Source organism: Accipiter gentilis, chromosome 7 (assembly GCF_929443795.1).
Source record: "Accipiter gentilis chromosome 7, bAccGen1.1, whole genome shotgun sequence".
Taxonomy (NCBI): Eukaryota; Metazoa; Chordata; class Aves; order Accipitriformes; family Accipitridae; genus Astur; species Astur gentilis.
Genome location: NC_064886.1, coordinates 24,245,431 through 24,263,979, shown reverse-complemented (window position 1 = coordinate 24,263,979; position 18,549 = coordinate 24,245,431). Strand labels below are relative to the sequence as shown.

The 18,549-nt window shown below is 36.0% G+C and overlaps 1 protein-coding gene across 5 annotated transcripts in view; it reads left to right on the top strand.

The window, feature by feature from the left end:
- SMPD3 (sphingomyelin phosphodiesterase 3) overlaps positions 1 to 18,549 on the top strand; it is a 123,801-nt gene that overhangs the window by 20,948 nt on the left and 84,304 nt on the right. The window contains exon 2 of one of the 5 annotated variants that reach the window (XM_049805288.1): positions 9,233 to 9,357. The exons of the other annotated variants lie outside the window; for them this stretch is intronic. The gene's annotated coding sequence lies outside the window, so the exon portion shown is untranslated. The remainder of the gene's footprint in view (positions 1 to 9,232; positions 9,358 to 18,549) is intronic. 5 annotated transcript variants of the gene reach the window in all.

Genomic DNA, 18,549 nt, shown 5'->3' with positions numbered 1-18,549 from the left:
TTTGTTTTACCTTCCCTTGTGTTTAGAAGAAACTGCCTCCAGATATCCCTTGAGGTCACCTTCCTTCCTTTCAAGTCCATCCTTTTGAAACTCTCATTTGCTATTTGATATCTATAAAGCCTTTACAGTGATTAAACAGTGCTGATCATGATGTTCAAAATCATCTTGTTACTTGTACTTTCCAGTCACTCTGTCTAAAAATAAAATGAAAGATTCTGTAAGCTCTTCAGTGCAGAGATTGTCTTTTTGTACAAGTATTTAACACAGCAGGGCCCAGGAATCCAGGCAGGAGCCTATAATATGAGCTTGAGAGAGAATAAAAAAACATTTCCAGGTATAAATTATTTTTTGATAGGAAGGTAAGTGTAAGGTGCCTTCAGGGATCATGTCTTCATAATGAAATGTGCATTAATGGTAACAGTATGCAATAATTTTTAATCAGGCTGCCATGTCTACAATGCAAAGAAGTGTTTTTTTTAAAATGGTATTTAGGGCATCAGTAGCATTTATGCAAGCTAGAATGGGCTATGTGACAAAGTGATTCTGTGCTCAAAAGCTACAATTATTCTCTAAACTTCAAAATCCAGAATTCAAGATTAGAAGAGACTGAGAATTTCTGCATTTGATTGGCTCAAGCTGCAAGCTGGAGAAAAAGCGGTTTGCCTTTTATGCATTGTCAGCTACAACAATGCTAACCAAGGAAAGTGTCATCTCCCTAGAGTCTCTTTTCAGACAAAAGTACTATAGGGCAATAATGAATCTCAAAAGAAATTCATGATTGGAAAAAGCAGTGTTTTGCATATAAATGTTTCTAATGGAGCTATGAGCATCAGTGTTGTGCTCTATTAGCATCAGTGTTGTGATCTATTACTTTGAAAAATACTATGTGAATCCCTGTAGCTTTTAGTGATTCAAGACATGAAAGGTGTTATTTATTTTCATTTGTATTATGTTCCTTATAAAATATTAAATAATCCTTTGGCATCAAAAAGTACTATTAGGTCTTTAAGACTGTACAGAATTATTGTTCATAACTTCAAAAGCTTAAGTTGCTAATGGATGACATATATAAACCACAATCAGCAGAGAGCAATTCTTACTGGTTTCCTAGCTAGAAGTATCTATAGGTACGTAGATTAAAATTTGTGAGAATTAGATACTTCTACCAGTATTGTTGACATGCTCAGATTTTTAAAAACAAAGTTATACTTTACATACCCAAATAAGTGGCTTAGTTTTTAAAATTTTCTCTTAATTTTTCTCTCTCTATCATCTGTCTCTATCATTTGGGGCTATACAGCACAGATTTCCAGCTCATTTCTTCAGCCATGGGGAGTAGACTCCCTGACTATTTTTAAGAGAATTAAGATTCATATAATTTGCTGGAACCTTAGAAGAAAAAAGTATGTTAGGTGTTGTTAATCTTATTATATCAGTGTTAAATTAAAAAGTTATACCTTTTTTCTGCTGTATTGCATGGGAGATTGATGACCATTTTGACTGTCTCCATGCCACAGCCATCCCCAGACTCTACCCACAAAGTTTACTATCAGTTTACTACTGAAGCTGTGCTGAGATTCTACTGCCACATGCATTTGAAACAAAACGTTGACATTTCTTGGAAATTTCAGAAGTGTATATACAAGCTGAGTTTAGTGCATAGATTTTTTTCAAACCAAGGAAATATTTTAGTGTTTGTATTAGTTTTTTCAAATTCTGCTGTTAAAAAAAGCTACTGTAATACTTTGTTTAGTAAAGCAGGAATAGATGATAACCTCCACTTGGGTGTTTTTGTTGTCATTACCCCCCCCCCCCCCCCCAAAAAAAAAGCCTATGTAATACATGTAAAGGATTGCTATATGCTACAGGAAAGGACTACTGAGACTAAACCAAGAACTGACTGTGGAAGAATCTGTTGTGTTTCATTAGGACGTTGGCAGAAGTAGCAATCCAACCTATTTTGCAAATAGAAACTATCACAATGTCTTGTCTCTGTGTTCCAGTGGTGTTGCCTGAATAACTTATGACAAAGTAGTGGGATTTGGGCCCTAATAAATGGACACACTGTGTATAGGTTGTTTTCTGTGGTTCTGGAAAATGCTGACAAGAAGTAGTTTCTTTCCTTCTTGGGCGTAACTGTGACCTGGTTGCATTATACATAATAGATCCCTCCCCTCCCCCCAGTTACAGTTTTTAATTGGAAATAAACTTGTAAAATTTAAGTCATTCCCGAGTCCATGGCACTTCTTGCAACAGCGAGGGGTTGAGGAACTCAAATGAAAAGCATTAATTGCTTTCTGCAGTATAATTTTGTTTGCTATTAGAAAGTACTGTAGTGATGTCTGAATTTTTCTAAGGATTCTACTCACCTATTCTCTTTTCCTGAGATAGTCAGGTTCTAGTGGAGACTGAAAATGTTTTTGCCTGAAGATAGAGCTGATTCTGACATGGCTTACATTAGTGCTTATTTTGCTACTGTTTGGCAGCAAACAGTACCTAGTTACTAGCTAAAAATTAGTGTAGAATCCTTTGGGATGGTAGTACTGCTTTAAAAGTAAGAAGATTCTGATTTCAAGGTTTAATGGCAGTCTGAAACTGCAGAAACGGATCCCATATCTGATGGATAAGATGAGCAAGTAGTTCTGAATTACTTCACTGTGAAGGTATCGTCTGCTTTGCCACATGCAACTTGTTTATCAGAGATCTGGATTCCAAAATAGAGTTTCTTTTGACTGGGTTTCTCTCCTGGACTGTTTTGATGACTTCCTTATATGACGTTTTAAAGGAAATAATAAATTAGCATCTGACCTAAATCTGCCTTTTGCTTTCAAAGTCAAATAGTCAGCCAATAAAAACCTGCATATAAGCTGGCGTTGCACTCTAGCTTTCAGAACCAGAAGAATTTACAAAAGATTAAAGGTCATAAATACTTGTAAAAGTGTTTTTGTTGCTAGACTGTATTTGTGGTCTCTAAGGTTTAGGTGTTCTTTGAAATGTCTGTGGCTCTCCAGTGTAACTGGGAGCTACCCTTTATATGATGAATCTTTCATGTTTTTATCAGAAAAATTGAGAGAGAATAGCAAACACTTTAGAGAGGGGGAAGAAAATGCATGGGAAAATAAGACATATGTTTAGTTTGTAGTAGAGATTTCCCCTGAGTATTAGGAGATTAGTTGTGGCTTTGTCTCAAACATTACCAGTATTTCTTGTTCCTCGATTTTTGTCCACTGATAGGTACCATTGTATCCTTTATTCTTTACTGCTGGACATTGAAAAAGAAAAAAAATGAGTTAACATTAAAACTGTCCTTATTGGTTCTAATGTCTTCAGTGTACTGTTTTAGAATCAGAAATTCAAGTATTTTCAAGTGTCAAATCACCAGAGGAGTACTTTTACCTAAGATATATTATACTTTTTTTCACTTTAATGGTGACATCTCTTGTAGCTGGCAGATTTTGCTGGTTTCAGAAATTAATTCTGCTCTACTCTTTGCTTCACAATTCTTCATTTTCCTTTGCTGTAAGTCTGACTTCTGAAAAAATCTGTTGTTTTTCAGACAGAGGCAAAGTAACTTTAATAATTTCAGCTTTTTTTCTCTCATTTCTGTATGAAACCTTCATCCTTAGTCCTTGGTGTAAACAAATGGTGAAATTTAATTTTAGTTAAGTTTTGGGGGGGTGAAATTCGCATAATTTAGACTGTCTTTGTATTAAACTGTGGTTCCTGAAAAAGCTGAAGAGGCTGAATGGACTGAATGTACGAAGGAGATCTGGATTCTTTCCCTGATTTTACTGCTTGTTTTCTCTGTGTGACATTTTGAAATCTTGTTCCCTCCTGCCTTTAGAAATGCTGAAGAATTATCTGTGGAAAATGTACCAATTTATAGAAGATAGTTAGAAAGCATATGCATTGTTTAGCTTTTTTTTTTTAAATGTTTGAGTGGTATGAGGCCTTGTGCTGTCCCTTTATACAAAAACTGTCAACTTTGAATATTCTTAACTACCAGTACTTTCTGTAAACATAAAACCATTCTTTAAATACTCAGGTGTTTGTTCATGATAGTGTTTTTCTACGGTTTAATTACGGTTAAAGTTTTAAAACTGGCATGGATTTATTAGTACAAGGGACCTTTTCTGCTAGTATCTTGAAGAGAACAAGGATAAAGAAACAGGTGTTCTGGCAGAAAGTTCAAAACAGAATATTTCGAAGTAGTTTCAAAGGCCAAGAAAAACACACAGGTTACACTTCTGTGAAGAGTATTCAGCTTGTCTAGCTTTGTGCAACTACAGTGTAAACATATTGTCTCTACAGCATCTGAGCTAATCATCTGCACAACCTTTATTGTTAGTGGAAAGACATAAGCACTTCAGTGTGCAGTTCATTTGAGCTTTATAAATCTGAACGAAAATAGCTGCTTTACAGAGATCAGAGCAGTCTGCCCTGTTATGCCCGTAAAACTTCTTGGATATATTTTTAGGGGAAGAGCACAACACATTTGGCTGTGTCTTTTATCACTTCAGGTGATATTTAAACTACGTATGTCTATCCTGAGCATGCTTAAACATAGAACAGATTTGTTTTGAATAGGTTTTGTCCAAAAACTAATCACTTATAACAGATTGCAGTTACTAACGTACAGCACAGCTAAATGACTCGCCTCTTCACAAAGAGTTGTTGCAACAGCAAGACATGCTTGTTCTATGAAGTGCCTAACATAACCTTTCATTTTAAAAGTGGAGCATTTGGTTATTGACTGTCTGTATCTACCCCTTCTTCTTGGTGTCCGGTGGATGTTGATGTGTTGTATTGTTAATTGTAATGCTTTTGCTAAAGGCAACAATTAATTAAAGCAAATGAGACCTAAAAGGAATTATGAAGAAACATGCCTAGGGAAAGAGAGCATTGTAGTGTTACTTAAAAACAGAAGCAGACATACAGTTTCTGATACAAATAACAAGAAAAGCTGCAGTTTCCAAACAGTTAGTTACTCTTGTTTACTCAGGTGAAGTGTGATAGGAAGTATAAAATACTAAAGAAATCAGTGTTTTTTGAATACTCAAAGACTGATACCTATAAGATTATGAATACTGAAATTTTGTGGAATGATGGTAAGAAATAATCAGTTTGCTATTCCTGTGTTCTGATTGTGTATCTACAGTAAATATCTTAACCATGGATTTCTTTAGCCTTAATCCAAAAGTACTACATAGGTCTCTCAGATGGCTGTTGGCCACCAACAAAGCACATTTGCTTTTGCAGAAGATAAATGACCATGGGCGCCCTTTATTTGTTACAGTCACTCCTCCAAAAGTAGGTGTTTGTTATGTGAATAATGTCCAGTGATAGTGAAACCTGAAGATGTGAATTTCATACTATTATTTTTCAGTTTACATGATGTTAAGATCTTTCTCTAAAAAGGAATACTTACTGCTCTGTATTTTCTGCTTAATAATTATTGAGAAAATAAAATAACTTCATATATAACTCAGTTTGGATAAGCACTGAAAAGGTTAAATGCTTAGTTAGAACTTCAAAGACTTTTTAATTTTATTTAACTAACATTAGTGTGGCCCTACAAAAGAGCACACAGTGAAGGGTAAGTGAAACTCAAGATTCTGTGTTGGATAGGATGAAGGGAAAATATTCTGCAAAGGGTATACATGTATAATTCGAGTTAGAGAAGTACATAGATTGGCAAAGTGACACCATCCCATGGATACCAATATGATGCTGATTTTGACTGTTTTGATCCAAAGACTGGGGTTTCCCACTGTAAAACTTCCTTTTTGTAAGAATCAACAAGTAAGATGGTATGGTTTTGCAATTTGTTTTCTCAGAGGTGTGGGAGATTTACACATTCTGTATAAGTAGTGTGTGCAAGAGACTGATTTATGTATACTTATATGGATTATGCATATGCAATTAGATACATAACATAGATTAAATTTTTGAGGTTTTTTGTTTTGTGTCCCCCCTCCCCTGCTTCCAGATGACCTGTTTATGTAAGTTGCATAGAACTTGCGGAGAATATGTGTACCTGTGTGTGTATATATATGCCAGTGCATTGGTTATATTGTACTATTCTTACTTGGATATTTATGTGTATTCATCTTATAAAAATTGTTGTCAGTAGCACTAGAGCTAGGTCCCAGTTTTCCTTCAGATAAAAGGATCAAGGAACCAGTGTTTCTTTTGTCTTTCTCCAAAATTTAAAATGAGTTCTTATTTTAAGACTTTTAAGTTGGCTGACCTGCACACTGTAATTTCCATGACCAGGGCAATGAGCTTTGAGAGGTAGGATATTTGAAAGAACTGTACTTAACTTTCTGCATGAGGATTGTTCTTAATTAAAGATTTAGGAATCTTGGGTTAAGAGAATGCAGTCATTCTGAGCTTAGACTTTTCTATAGTTTCCAGTTCAGGCTTCTGAGAAGTTGCAAATTAAGTGTTTGCTTCTTTTTACTTACTTCTTCTTAGCGAAAGCTGCTGACTGACACACTTTTTCAGTCTAGTTTTTTGTTTGTTTTGTTTTGTTTTTTTTTTTTTTACATCTAGAAGCAGCTGTAAATATCTATTGTAAATAGGTAAATGTATCTTTCAGATGTATTTGTAGATTGAGGCTGTCCTGGGCCACACAACACAAAAAAAAGAGTAAAAAGCCACATTAGGAATTATATTTGAATATCAGCTGAATGAAGGTATGTGCCCAAATTTTTTTTTCTGCAGGTCTGCAGATGAACTAAACTGCATCGATATACCTTCAGATAAGTTAACAAGTGTTCTACTTTCTGTCATTACTGCATTACAGAGCAAGAACTGTCATATCAACTGCAATGAATGAGTATTTCTCCACTCTTTTTTGCTTAAAGATGTATGACATTCATGCCCATGTCCTGTACTACTGTTCCTGGGTATAATGAATTCTGCCTTTAATGCTGCAAGGAAGGCAAGTTTCAGAAGATAGTTAAAGTTCTGTTTATTTGTACATATGCAGAATTATTCAATGAGGTATGAGCGTACCTAAATAACATGTCAGGAATCTCTGTATATGATTTGACTCAGAAGCTACTTTAGCAAGTAGGTTTAAAACAAACAAACAAAAAGGTGTAGTCTAGCCAAGATTCTGGACTTGTGCTTTCACATTCCAAATGATGACTCAGTGATATTAGTGTACTGTGGAAATGTGCTCTGACACATGGTCATCCATCACTACGAGTCTGTGATCCCATAATAAGAAGTACAGAGATTAATGTTTTATTACGGCAAGGTAGCTTTTACAATTACATATGTAATGAGAGAGGGAGCAGGGAGATTGTAAAGCCTCCATCTTTCTATAATTAATATGAAACTCAAATGACCTAAAAATGAAGAACATTATCATCCTGGAAAAATTAGCTGTCTTAAGTTTCATTCTTCCCCCCATCATGGTTCGTTAATGAGGAAAATCCTTTCCATTGCTATTTTGTACAGAATGATATTCAGCAAGAACAGAGAGTGCTCGTTATCTCCTAGATGATACTTAACTCTACAGCCATACAGAACATTTTTATCTCTGCAGTGAAATGTATGTAGCTTATACTATGGTTCTTTCACTATGGTTCATAATAGTTCTTTGGTTGGTTCTTTGTATTCTGCTCCTGAGAAATGCCTTGCAAGATAGGAAGAGTAGCACTAGGTCTGCTTGATTCTGTTTTCTATCCTGCTCTTGCCCTTTCCAAAATTTTGAGAAAGGTGCGGATTCACGAGCATGGTCTAGTATAGAAGATGATTATTCCACAAGTCAATACTGTTTTCCTTAGTAATTTTCAGTTAAGAATGGTGGGAAGGTTGTATTGTCATCTGTTCATTCCCTCAAACTGATTAGAGTAAAAGCAGGTTTGGTCTGAAAATTGGGAAAGAGTAAGGTAAGAAAATCTACCCACAGTGACCAGAGTCATTCTGTTGTCTTATCTACTTCTAATCCAACACCAGTTCTTGGTGTGACTCAGAAACAGAGCCACTGATTTAACTGTGTAGCCTTTACAATGGGATAATGGTTACTTAAAGCTACAAGATAGAATTATATATCTGATTATGTTTGATTTAGACAGTAACAGAATCGTCAATTTCTTAAGATGAAGACAACTAATAGCCTGCTACACATTCTGCAGCTGTCTCCTGAAATGTTAAAAGATCAATAGCCCTGTAAGGGCAGGGAGTGGGGCAGTTGAAAAAAGACAAGAACAACTTGTATTGAAGAAAGGTGATAAAAAGGAGGGAGAAGATGATTAGCTACCTAGCATCACAGCTTATCAGGGACACAACACTAAAGCAGCTAATCCATGTAAACCTATTATAGCTAGCAGCTAACAATGGGGGAAAAGCCATGCTCCTGAAACCTGGGAGTAAGGAGAAATCCACCTGGTTGTGGATTCATTATGAATGGTACTTGGTAATGTGAGCATGTTGCAGTCAGGTTGAAGGCAAATCTTAAGTTTTTTATGACTTCAGGAAGCTGTTTGAAGCCCTTGGAAAGGTTGGTACAGAAGAAGAAATAAAAAAGTAAAGCTTTAAAATGCTTTACTAGCTAAAAATACTCAATACGTAGGTCAATGCAAGTAAAGAAAAGAAAATACGGCATGATGTTTTTGCATCAAATTGAACCATTAATAAAATGTTAAACATTGTCATGAAAGGCCTTTAATATTCATAGCTAATATTTACCAATCCAAAGAGAAAACAATGATTAACTTTTGGCAGAAAAAAGCCTTTTGCTTTTCTAACAGTGCTTTTTTTTTTTTTTTTTTTTTTTTTTACATTCTTTCCTTTTGCCTTGCTTTACTAGAAGACTACCTTCTGTAGACATTTTCATGCTAGAAAACAGAATCTACGTCTATTGGATAACTCAGTGGGTACCTTGCTGATTTTGTAGCTAACCTTTAAGGAGGTGGGCATAGTGGCAGTAATACTCCTAATGTCTGTTTGTCATTTGTTCAATAAAGGTACTGACCTCTTCCCATAAAGTATTGTCAATGTGCAGTGTAATAGGAATCTAATTCAGGGAACAGTCCTAAACTTAACTGGAATTGGTACGTATTTTGTCCATCTGCTACTTTGCAGTCAGGGTGAGCCCTGTAGTGTCCCATTTTGTAAAGCAGTTGAACATTCTTGAGCTGTCTTCAAGCTTGTTGCCTTCCCCCATTGAACTGTTGTCAGGAAAAAACCAAACATAGTGTCTGTTTCTCATTGACAGAATTAATAAAATAGAATGCTGACAGGATACAGAACAAGCATAATTTTGGAACTGCTGTTATGCATCATTCTTCCCCAGCAATGGAAGAGAGAAGTACAACTTGATATCCTGCAACAACCTTCAAGGTGAATTCCTTTTAAGTAAAGCTGTCAATTTGTTAATTATATCTCAAGTTCATATCAGAAGTTCTCATTGAAATGTATGTAGCTTTTGTTAACTATTCTCTCACTTTAAGGAAAAACAGAGTTTGATGTCAGAGTTGCTAGATTGTTGTCAAAGTTACCTCTTTCAGTTCAGAGACTTGCTTACTTGGTCATCCACCTGCTGTTAAACTTAACTGAGAACTGCAAAGGTGTGTTAAATTCTGTGGATATACTTGCAGGATTTATAGCATCATTTTCTTCCATTCACTGCTTTGCTCTGTGATGATGGGTAAAACACTTGGGAGCCTAGTTTGAACCATCTGTTAAATAGGCTTAATGTTACAGAACTGACTGGTGCTCAAACCAGTAGATAATCTTTTGAATGGACATAGCAACGTGTTCAGGCCAAGAAGAAGTAGTGCAGTATAGAGGCGTTACAGACTTTTGAGAGTCTCTCTTTTGATTAAATAAAAACAAAAAACCACAAAACACAGAGTTGAAAATTAAACCAGCTCCAGTTGGTTAGTGTCTTACCATTAAATCAGTTTTCTGGAGTCAGAACCAAACACTGTGGGAGCTGGGTATGAAGGAATTTCCACTCGAATTTTATTTGGGCAGAGACTTTGAGGTAATTATTATAAAATGACTGGAGATGTTTAGGGGAAAAGGTCTATAAAAAGCATAACTTTTGGATTTGCTGCTTTCTTATTAATAAAATGTAATTACTGTCTTGCTATAATAAAATATATTAAAATATTACTTAAAATATACCTTGTTAAGGTTTCAGCAATCCTAGGTATTTTTTAGCAGAGAAATTACCATTTGTTGAGACCAAATATAATTTTCAAGTTAGAGCTTACAGAGAGTTAAAGCTGTGCAGGATCATTTTTCATCCATTTTTCTTTTTTACCACAGTAATTAGGCACAATGCCAGGCAGCACAATGGAAAAGAAATTTTCTTTAATAGAATATTATTTTACAGGCACTGCTGGACACATACAGACGTCTTCTGTGTTCTTCTTGTGAAGCTCTCTTCACGGTTTTATCTTCTATGGGAAAGACTTTTGGTTATTAATTTTTTTTCTAAGTTATCTACATGCTGTTTGAGGTTTGAGCTGTTTCAGTTAGAAAGGTGATTGCTCGCATTAGCCATAATATTTTGGGGGTTTTTTTGTCTTCAAGATACCTTGAGGGTATTTGATATGGAGCAATGTTGACTAATATCTTGCACAAAGAACATTTTGGAAGTAACATCAGCCTGTCCTGCGTGTTTCTAGTAAAGTTAACTGGGAAGTAGAAAACAGGAAAAAAATTTTTCAATCCCTTACATCACTAAAAGAATGCGTCTGATGCTCAGATGCTTAAACTCTGTAGCTCCTGACTTCCAGCATGATTCTTTGTAAAGAAAGAAGTGCTTTACTGCAATAGTTCCTTAAGTTTGTATTTTTGTTTTACGTTGCTTTTTGTATCTTTGTAGCACTGGATGTGTTTGCAAGAATATTTTCCTTGGCTGAAATGTTAAGAGCTATTTGCAGACAACCAAGCTGTAGAGAAGGGAGTTTTTGTGTTCTGTCTGGTTTAAAAGACTGCAACACCATTTCATTCCTGTTACTGGCCTGTGGTACATGAGATTTCTAAAGCCTTCAGTTTGATTTTTATGGTATTTCTGATTTCATTGAAATCTAGTCTACATATTGTGTGGATCTGGTAGTGTCCGTTTTTCATTCTCCTGCTGTAGTTCAACTATTAGGGTATGAATAATCAAGTTTGGAGTTAATTTTAAAAAATCACTGACTCTCAACATTAGCAATTCACTCAGGAATTGGAGGTGTATTTCTTTTCCTTTAAATACTTTTAAAGGACTAAGTTAAAGCTTTCAGATATAAAATTTGAGTTGTTTGGAACTAAGATGGTAGTAAACAGATAATTGAGTTTAACCAGATTGCTTTTCATGGGTTTGAAATGTGTGACCTTGAAAAGATTTTATACTGTGTTGTAGGCTTTCATCAACACTAGTAAGCTAGATAGCAAGAGGTGACTTCTTCCAAAGTCTACTGTGAAGTCAAAAGTCCTCTTTTCAGTGCTGTAAAGTTTTTTTACTATAGTTCAGTGAGTTACTTAGCAAAAATATACCTCTTTTATTGCAGCTATCTTCCAAAATTTGTGTCTGTTAATTTAGACTCCAGTCCCAGTTTGTGTTAATATAGCTTTTTCAGGAGGATAAAATACTGAATGTAAAAGTTAGTGTGTTATATTTTAAGATGTTACAGGCTTTTTTTGGATTGAGCAAATGTTGTAGCTGCCTTGAGATACTAATTGCATCCATAGAAACTGTAAGAGTGCTAGTTACCTAGAGAGCTGCTTCTTTACTTCCCTTTTCTACAAGTAAACTGCAAAAATTTTGCATGATTACTGTCATCTTCCAGAAAATCTGTGCTGCTTTTTGTTTGTGGGTTGAGTTGAGTGGTTTTGACCATTTTATATAAGTTTAACGCACTTCAAATCTTTTAGGCATAGCACAGTAGTAACTGCATGTGGTAGACTTGATTTCCATACAGTCCCTCTGAATCAACTTGTATAAATTGGAGTCTGAACAATGTAAGGAGTGCATATATATAATGTTGTGCATATATTATGCAACCTGGTGCATAACTTGGTCTCTCTAAACTGAAGGGAATTAACTTAAGGAATATAAGGGGACCACTTTCCCATGCCTCTTAATTGTATATTCAGTTGATACCTTAACTGATATGCTTTCATTGCTTTATTGTGGGAGGGGCATGGCCTCATAAAAGATCCACAAATTATGATAACAAAATGTAATGGTAGGGACAGGAATGCCTCCATTACAGAGATGGTGCTGCTTCTGCCCAGTGCTTGCAAGTCAGTCTCACCCCTTTTGTGAGTTGCATCAGCAAATGCTTCTGGGAGAGGATTGAATCTGTAATTCCAGACTCCTTTCAGTCTCTTCCTTTCTAGTTATATGCCAGTTTCAGCTGGTAGACTTAGACCTGGGAGAGTGCAGTTAGGTAATTGTGAAAAAAAAAGTATTTAATTCCATGATTTGTATTCTAGACATGGTTTTCTTTGCATGAATTTTTGAAGTATATTAGAATACAGAGACTGAGTGAGGAAATTTAGGACGTTTCTGTATGCTAAGGGAAGTGACTTTGGTATTATTGTTTGTAAGGAGAGGAAAAAAGATCTACAGTCCAAAATGAATTGCATATAGAAAACTACATTTGAAGTTGCAAGTAAAGAAGATATTTAAGGTTTTGTTCATGGAAAATATAGTACATCTTCCACTACTTAGCTTCATGTGTATAATATACAGTCTTACTTGAAGGTCTCTGTTGGGGTGGAACAATTTCTCCTAGAGTATACAAACCTTAATATTATTGTCTGGCATATATCCTGCTGAAGGACCTGGGAAATGTCAGAAGTTTGGTTTCTCAGGCTGAAATTTCTTCTGTTTCTTGCTTTGTTTGTATGAGGGATCATACAGTACATGCTGTACATTCTTTATTGTAGTGTTTCTGCACCTTTTTTAATCTAAAGAGATCTTACTTATTACAGAAAAGTAAAAAAAAAAAAAAAAAGCCATGAGTCATGTTACTTTATTGAAAGAAAAATCCATATGTGCTGTTTTGCAATCTAATCACAAAGGCTTTTCTTTACTAAGAAATGGGACTAATGCTTCAATATTTGTTATATCTTCATTCCTCCCTCCCATTTTATCATGTTTATGAATGTGCTTGTTGCAGGGAAAGTGTTGGTTTTTAATCAAGTTTTGTGATTCTTTCATGGACTGCATTCTGTTTTCATAGATTGCAGCTAGCAAATGGGTCACAACAAGGGAAAGCTGTTCTTAGGCCTCGAATATCTAACTTGTATTTGTCTGGTTGGTAAATGGTTAGAAGCCAGTGCGGTAGTAAACTTGAGCAGAAACTGCACAATTTTCTTCAATGGTTTCTTCTAAGGAGCAGGCCAAAAACTAAGCACCGAAGGGATGTAACAACAATAGCAGCAGATGTTGTTCTTGCGTTCGTTAACACTGATGGAAGTTGTTTGCTGCTCCCTTCAATGAGAAAAAAAGATTGTGGCTAATAACTTCTGGTAATAACTTTTTAGCTTGTAGTGACAGGATGCGTGTAGATGTTTAGACTAAAAATTAATCAGAAATTGTAATTAAAGAGTGTGCTCAGTCCCTGTTAGGTGGCTGACGCTCTATTTCTTTGCTATTTTTTTTTCTCTTCTGCCTCTGGTTTTAAAATGCTGCAGAGAAGGTTCAGAGGCTTGGTAGTTTTCCAGCCAGTAGGCTGAAGTAGTAGCTGCACTAAAGCAATTCCTTAGCTGTAGTTTCTAAGCCCATGGTTCAGGATTGGTGGATTCTCTTATTTTACAAAGTTAGGTGGAAGTTTGTTGTTCAGACTTCGTACAAGCAGGAAGGACTTTACCTATATCGTGAAGGTGTTTTCATTATGTAACTTTTATAACTCTTTTCTACCTACGTGAAATTTAATCACTTCTTAAATTGGCAGTCGCCTAAAAAAATTATATGCAAAGGCACTTTGTTATTTTAACTATGTAATACACAGTTGGATTATTTCAGAAACATATGAACCAGTTTAAAATAGAAAACTAATCAGTGCTTTCCCTTAAATCTATTGATATTTATTGACTGATAGCTATGTGTGAAATCCTACATTTTAAGGAGAAAAAATTCTTTCCTGCTTTCAGTTATTAAAAAAATGTTTAATAATCTTCATTTGTTTGACTCGAAGTTGGCTCTTTTTATCAGAGATTTGCTGTCTTATTTTTGAAAAGCCCATTGTTTGCCTCTGAAAGGTTCTTAATAGAGCTTTAACAGGAGACTAAATTTGAACAGCCAGAAATATTTGAACATAAAGTTTGCTCATTCTTACTCTGGATTGCTTAAATTTTAATCTTGTGAACAGCAGCAAGAAACTCGAAGATTCATCCCCTCTCCCTCTTCTGCAATTTCAGCCTTTGAATTTCTTCCCTACTAGCAAAATCCTGTATGTGCTACTGATTCTCTATCAGCATCATTATTATTTGTGTACTATACACATCAAAATTTACTTCTGCATCTATTTTAAGAAATCTAATTTTTTTCAACATGTAGGGAGAAAAAAGTTATATTCTTAGATGTTTTACACACAGACTGTTCTAAAAATGTTTCAAATATTAGATTATGACTCTTGTATTAAGTTTTATTTGATGAAAATGATGTTTTCTTATTCCTCAGTAATTTTGAGTTACATAAATCTAATTTCTGGTTAATAAACAATAGTCTTACTTATGCAGAAACAAGAGAGGACTGAAAGAAACCTTGAAACATCAAGCACTGATCTTGCATCTTGTTTAGGCATGCTTTTTTTTGCTCTGTTTCATGGTCTTTTCGTGTAACAGTGCGTGAAGAACCAGGCCTAGGAAACAGGCTGAATTAACTGGGTATTTTTTCCTGAAGAAATTGTACTTTTGTTTTATTCATAAATTTGAAAAAAATGGTTCAGCACTTTTCTTGATGGCCCTAGCTAATAGTTTAAAGGAAGAGGAGCAAATGCCCAAGTTCTATGCATGCTTCCTAGCTTGGGGACCAGAAATACTGTAGTAATTTCATTGTGAACTGTGCTGAAACTAATCAGCTTGGCCCACAAAGGGTTTTCTGAATCAACCTGGATCATGTGGATCCAGCTCAGATTTCTCTGTGCTATGCTCCTGGTACTGAGGTTTGCTTTTACTGTGGTAGCTCAAAGAGTGTTTGTAGGCATGGGCTAAATAAATGAAAGGACTTGGGACTTGTTAAAACCCTGAATAGCCTGGTGTGATCTCATAGCTGACCCTACATTGAGCCAGAGTTTGGACTACAGGCCTCCTGAGGTCCCTTCCAAGCTGAATTTCCCATGATCCTATGAGTATGGTAGAGGCCACTAAGGACTTTGACATTCTAATGTGTGGTGAAACCTCTTTGGGGGACAATACCTTCATTAATCTGAAAATGTGCTCAGCTTTTTTAACTGAATAATTCTTAAGTGAGTTATACAAAGTAAAAAGGTTACTTAATTCAGGCAGGTACAGTGTCTTCTGAACAGAGTTGGTGCTGAGCAGTCCTGATGCTCAACCTAAATGAAGGTAAGTGACTGTGAATAATCAAATTCTGAGAACAGCCAGTAGTAATGTGTCTCATTAGTATGCTACAATTATTGTTTTATAGTAGTAGTTTGACACGTGTACAGTAAGACTGAGTTCTCATCCATTCAAATGATGATGTGATAACTGTGTACTACTAGTCCAAGTGGTTGGCAGCTGTAATAACACCAAATAATAAGACAACTGCATAGCACATATGGCGTTGAATAAATAAAATTTATTATTGCTTAGTAAGGTAAATTTAATATGCAGGGAACTTGTATGCAATAAAGAAAACTGTGTGTTTACAGTTGTAACAATGTCATTAATATCCATATAGTATAAAAATGGAATTGTATGGCTAATTGTATAGGTGAAGTATAAATCTAAATTAGGTCTGTTGGTCCAAATACTTGACTCTTCCCTGGCTGATGATGACCAGGTACTTCATAGCTGTGTCTTCCCAGCCTTTGCACAGTTGAGAAAAGTAGCAGTTACCATTTCTCCCTAAATCCAGGTCCTCATTTTGGCCCCAAGTGTTGGAGTCAAATTAATAGAGAGGATGTGGGGAAAGTGTGGATTGAATGACTTTGAGAATGAGCTGTATATCAATATACCATGCTTAGCTGGGAGTACTGTTTGGTTATGCCTGAGGGTGGTTTCATGATACACTTCAGCAAATCTAATGTCACACTGTTGCTGTCTGTGCAGGCTTGCTTTCCTTCTGCACTGACCTGACTGGCCGTTAGGGCCAGCACAAAGTAGATGGCAGGAATGCAATACATGGAGAGGAGACTGTCTTTTCAGCTGCAGCACTGAGTTGTACCTTCACAGAAGTTAGGTTCAGCTGAATGTTGTAATATGAACTCTGTAGTTTCCTCTGATGTTCTTCCTACTCAGGACTCTGTGCTTTGAAAGAGGACAGGATGTTCTCTCCTTAATACATCGCAAAAACGCAAACCTCCAGAGTCTGCCATGCTGTACTTCCATATTTAGAAATGTTGCAAATGATCATATAATTCTGTTGGTTTGAGGGAAGGTGGGACCTCAGCTGGTGCCCCAGTTATACCCAAAAGCCAGGCTTTAGGCCTGGTGCCATGGTAGGGTGCTAAATAATAGCAGAGAATGGTTTTAGTCCATTGACCTCCAGGTTATTGGCCCTGCATGTTTCTTCTGCACTGAATTCTATTGTGCATTTAAAAATCCAGCAGGACTTTTTTCCAGTGACCTTCCCCTTCTACCACATCGAGGCAAGTACCACAGGATAAGCAGCATTAGGGCCTTTGTATCCCTTCTGTATTCCAGGCAAATAATCCTTTTTTTTTTTTTTCCCCTGAGAGGCTGAAACCTCTATGTAAATTAAAAATCTGATTATGCAAATGCTCTTAATCATCATCAGTTCCTACTGAAGAATATTGTAGACAAAGGAAATAGACCTTCCTGATGATTTTTTCTATGACCCATGTATGTCAAAATATGGATTAACTGAAAACAAAATCATTTGCCAAATAGGATTGTTTTCCATTAATTTCCCACTTTAGGAAAAAACTATTTTGAACCAAAATGAATGTAACTTCACACTTCTATATTTTCAAAATTAAATATTTAGGAGTCTCATTAAAAATGCATTTTTTCAGTTATTTTCTGGAGAAGTCCTGGAACCAAAATTAAGATGGAGGGGGCAGACAGTTGAAAATTTCCCACTTTTGAGGAAATATTTCAGTATTTTAGAACTTACACTGACCTGAGAAAATAATTTCATACTTGCCTGTTTTAGACTTCTTTTAAAACCTAAACCCAAATGTATTTTCAGATGACTGTGTAATCATGATAAAGGTGAGATCAATGTGTGTCTACTGCAATACTGAACCATGCCAAAATCTTGCTTCTGGACACTTTATTAGTAGTTAGATCTTTTAGAGACTAGTAATTTTGACCAGTATTGTACAAAACTGCAAGAAGGCAGTGTCTGCTCCAAAAAAAATCTGTCTCGTCCATTTAGGTTGGCAAGATCATGTGGCAAGGCACAGGGGATGGAGAGGGGAAAAATTACATGTCAACATCTCACAGAGGGCTGTGAGCAAGAGCCACAGGCAGAACCAGAATCTAAACATTAATCTAGGGATGTAACCAAGCAGTTCTTTCTGTCTGACTAATTGCAAGACTTGAAGTGGGGAGGGGGGAACAGATCTGCTCTTTCCCACAGGCTTTACACTGCATGTTTTAGCTCTCCTGTCACTTACGTGGAGAATTCTCTCATCTTTCTTGCATCACTTTCTTTGTGCTTTTTTTAGTGCACTGTCTTTTGAATCCTATAGTGTGGTGGGTTTTTTGGGGGAAAGGTTATGTGTGTTTGCTTTCTTTTAGAAATGCTGTCTTTTTACAAATGTCTAATTATCTTTTTGCATTTAATTTCTCTTACAGGTTTTGCATTTTATTTCTCTTACAGTTTGCTTCATTCTGTATCAGGTGGCACTTTTGTTTTTTCTTGTTTTTCTTCTTTTTCTTCTCACCCCCAGCCCCCTCCCCCCATCTTTTTTTTCCCATAATTTCTAGCTGCTACTGGGCCAGAATCATTTCTGATAACTTTTATATGGATGTACGAAAGACAGGGTGTGTCTCTAAGACTTCATAGTTTGAATAGGGGCTTTCCAAGGGAAGGGGATCAGAATCGTCCAAATCGCAAACTTTGAAGCCAAAAATTGATCTTACATCAGTGTGGAGGCCCAGCAGCTGTACCCAACCAGGCACAAGGAAAAGAGAGAATTGGACTAGAGGCACACCTTACACTGAATAGGGTGCTTAGAGGTTGCCTAGAGGCTGTTTGCCCAGAGAGAAGAGGTTGCATAATGGGGATCAGTCTCCGGATAAGTCTGATCCCTTCTGAAATAAACCCTGGAAAGGAAATACATCCTTCATAATATGAAGGGCTTTGATAATGTTTTTAGGACTACAATAACATTGCTACTACTGCATGCTTTACTGACATGAAAGGGACAGAAATTTGAAGCTCGTTTCCTG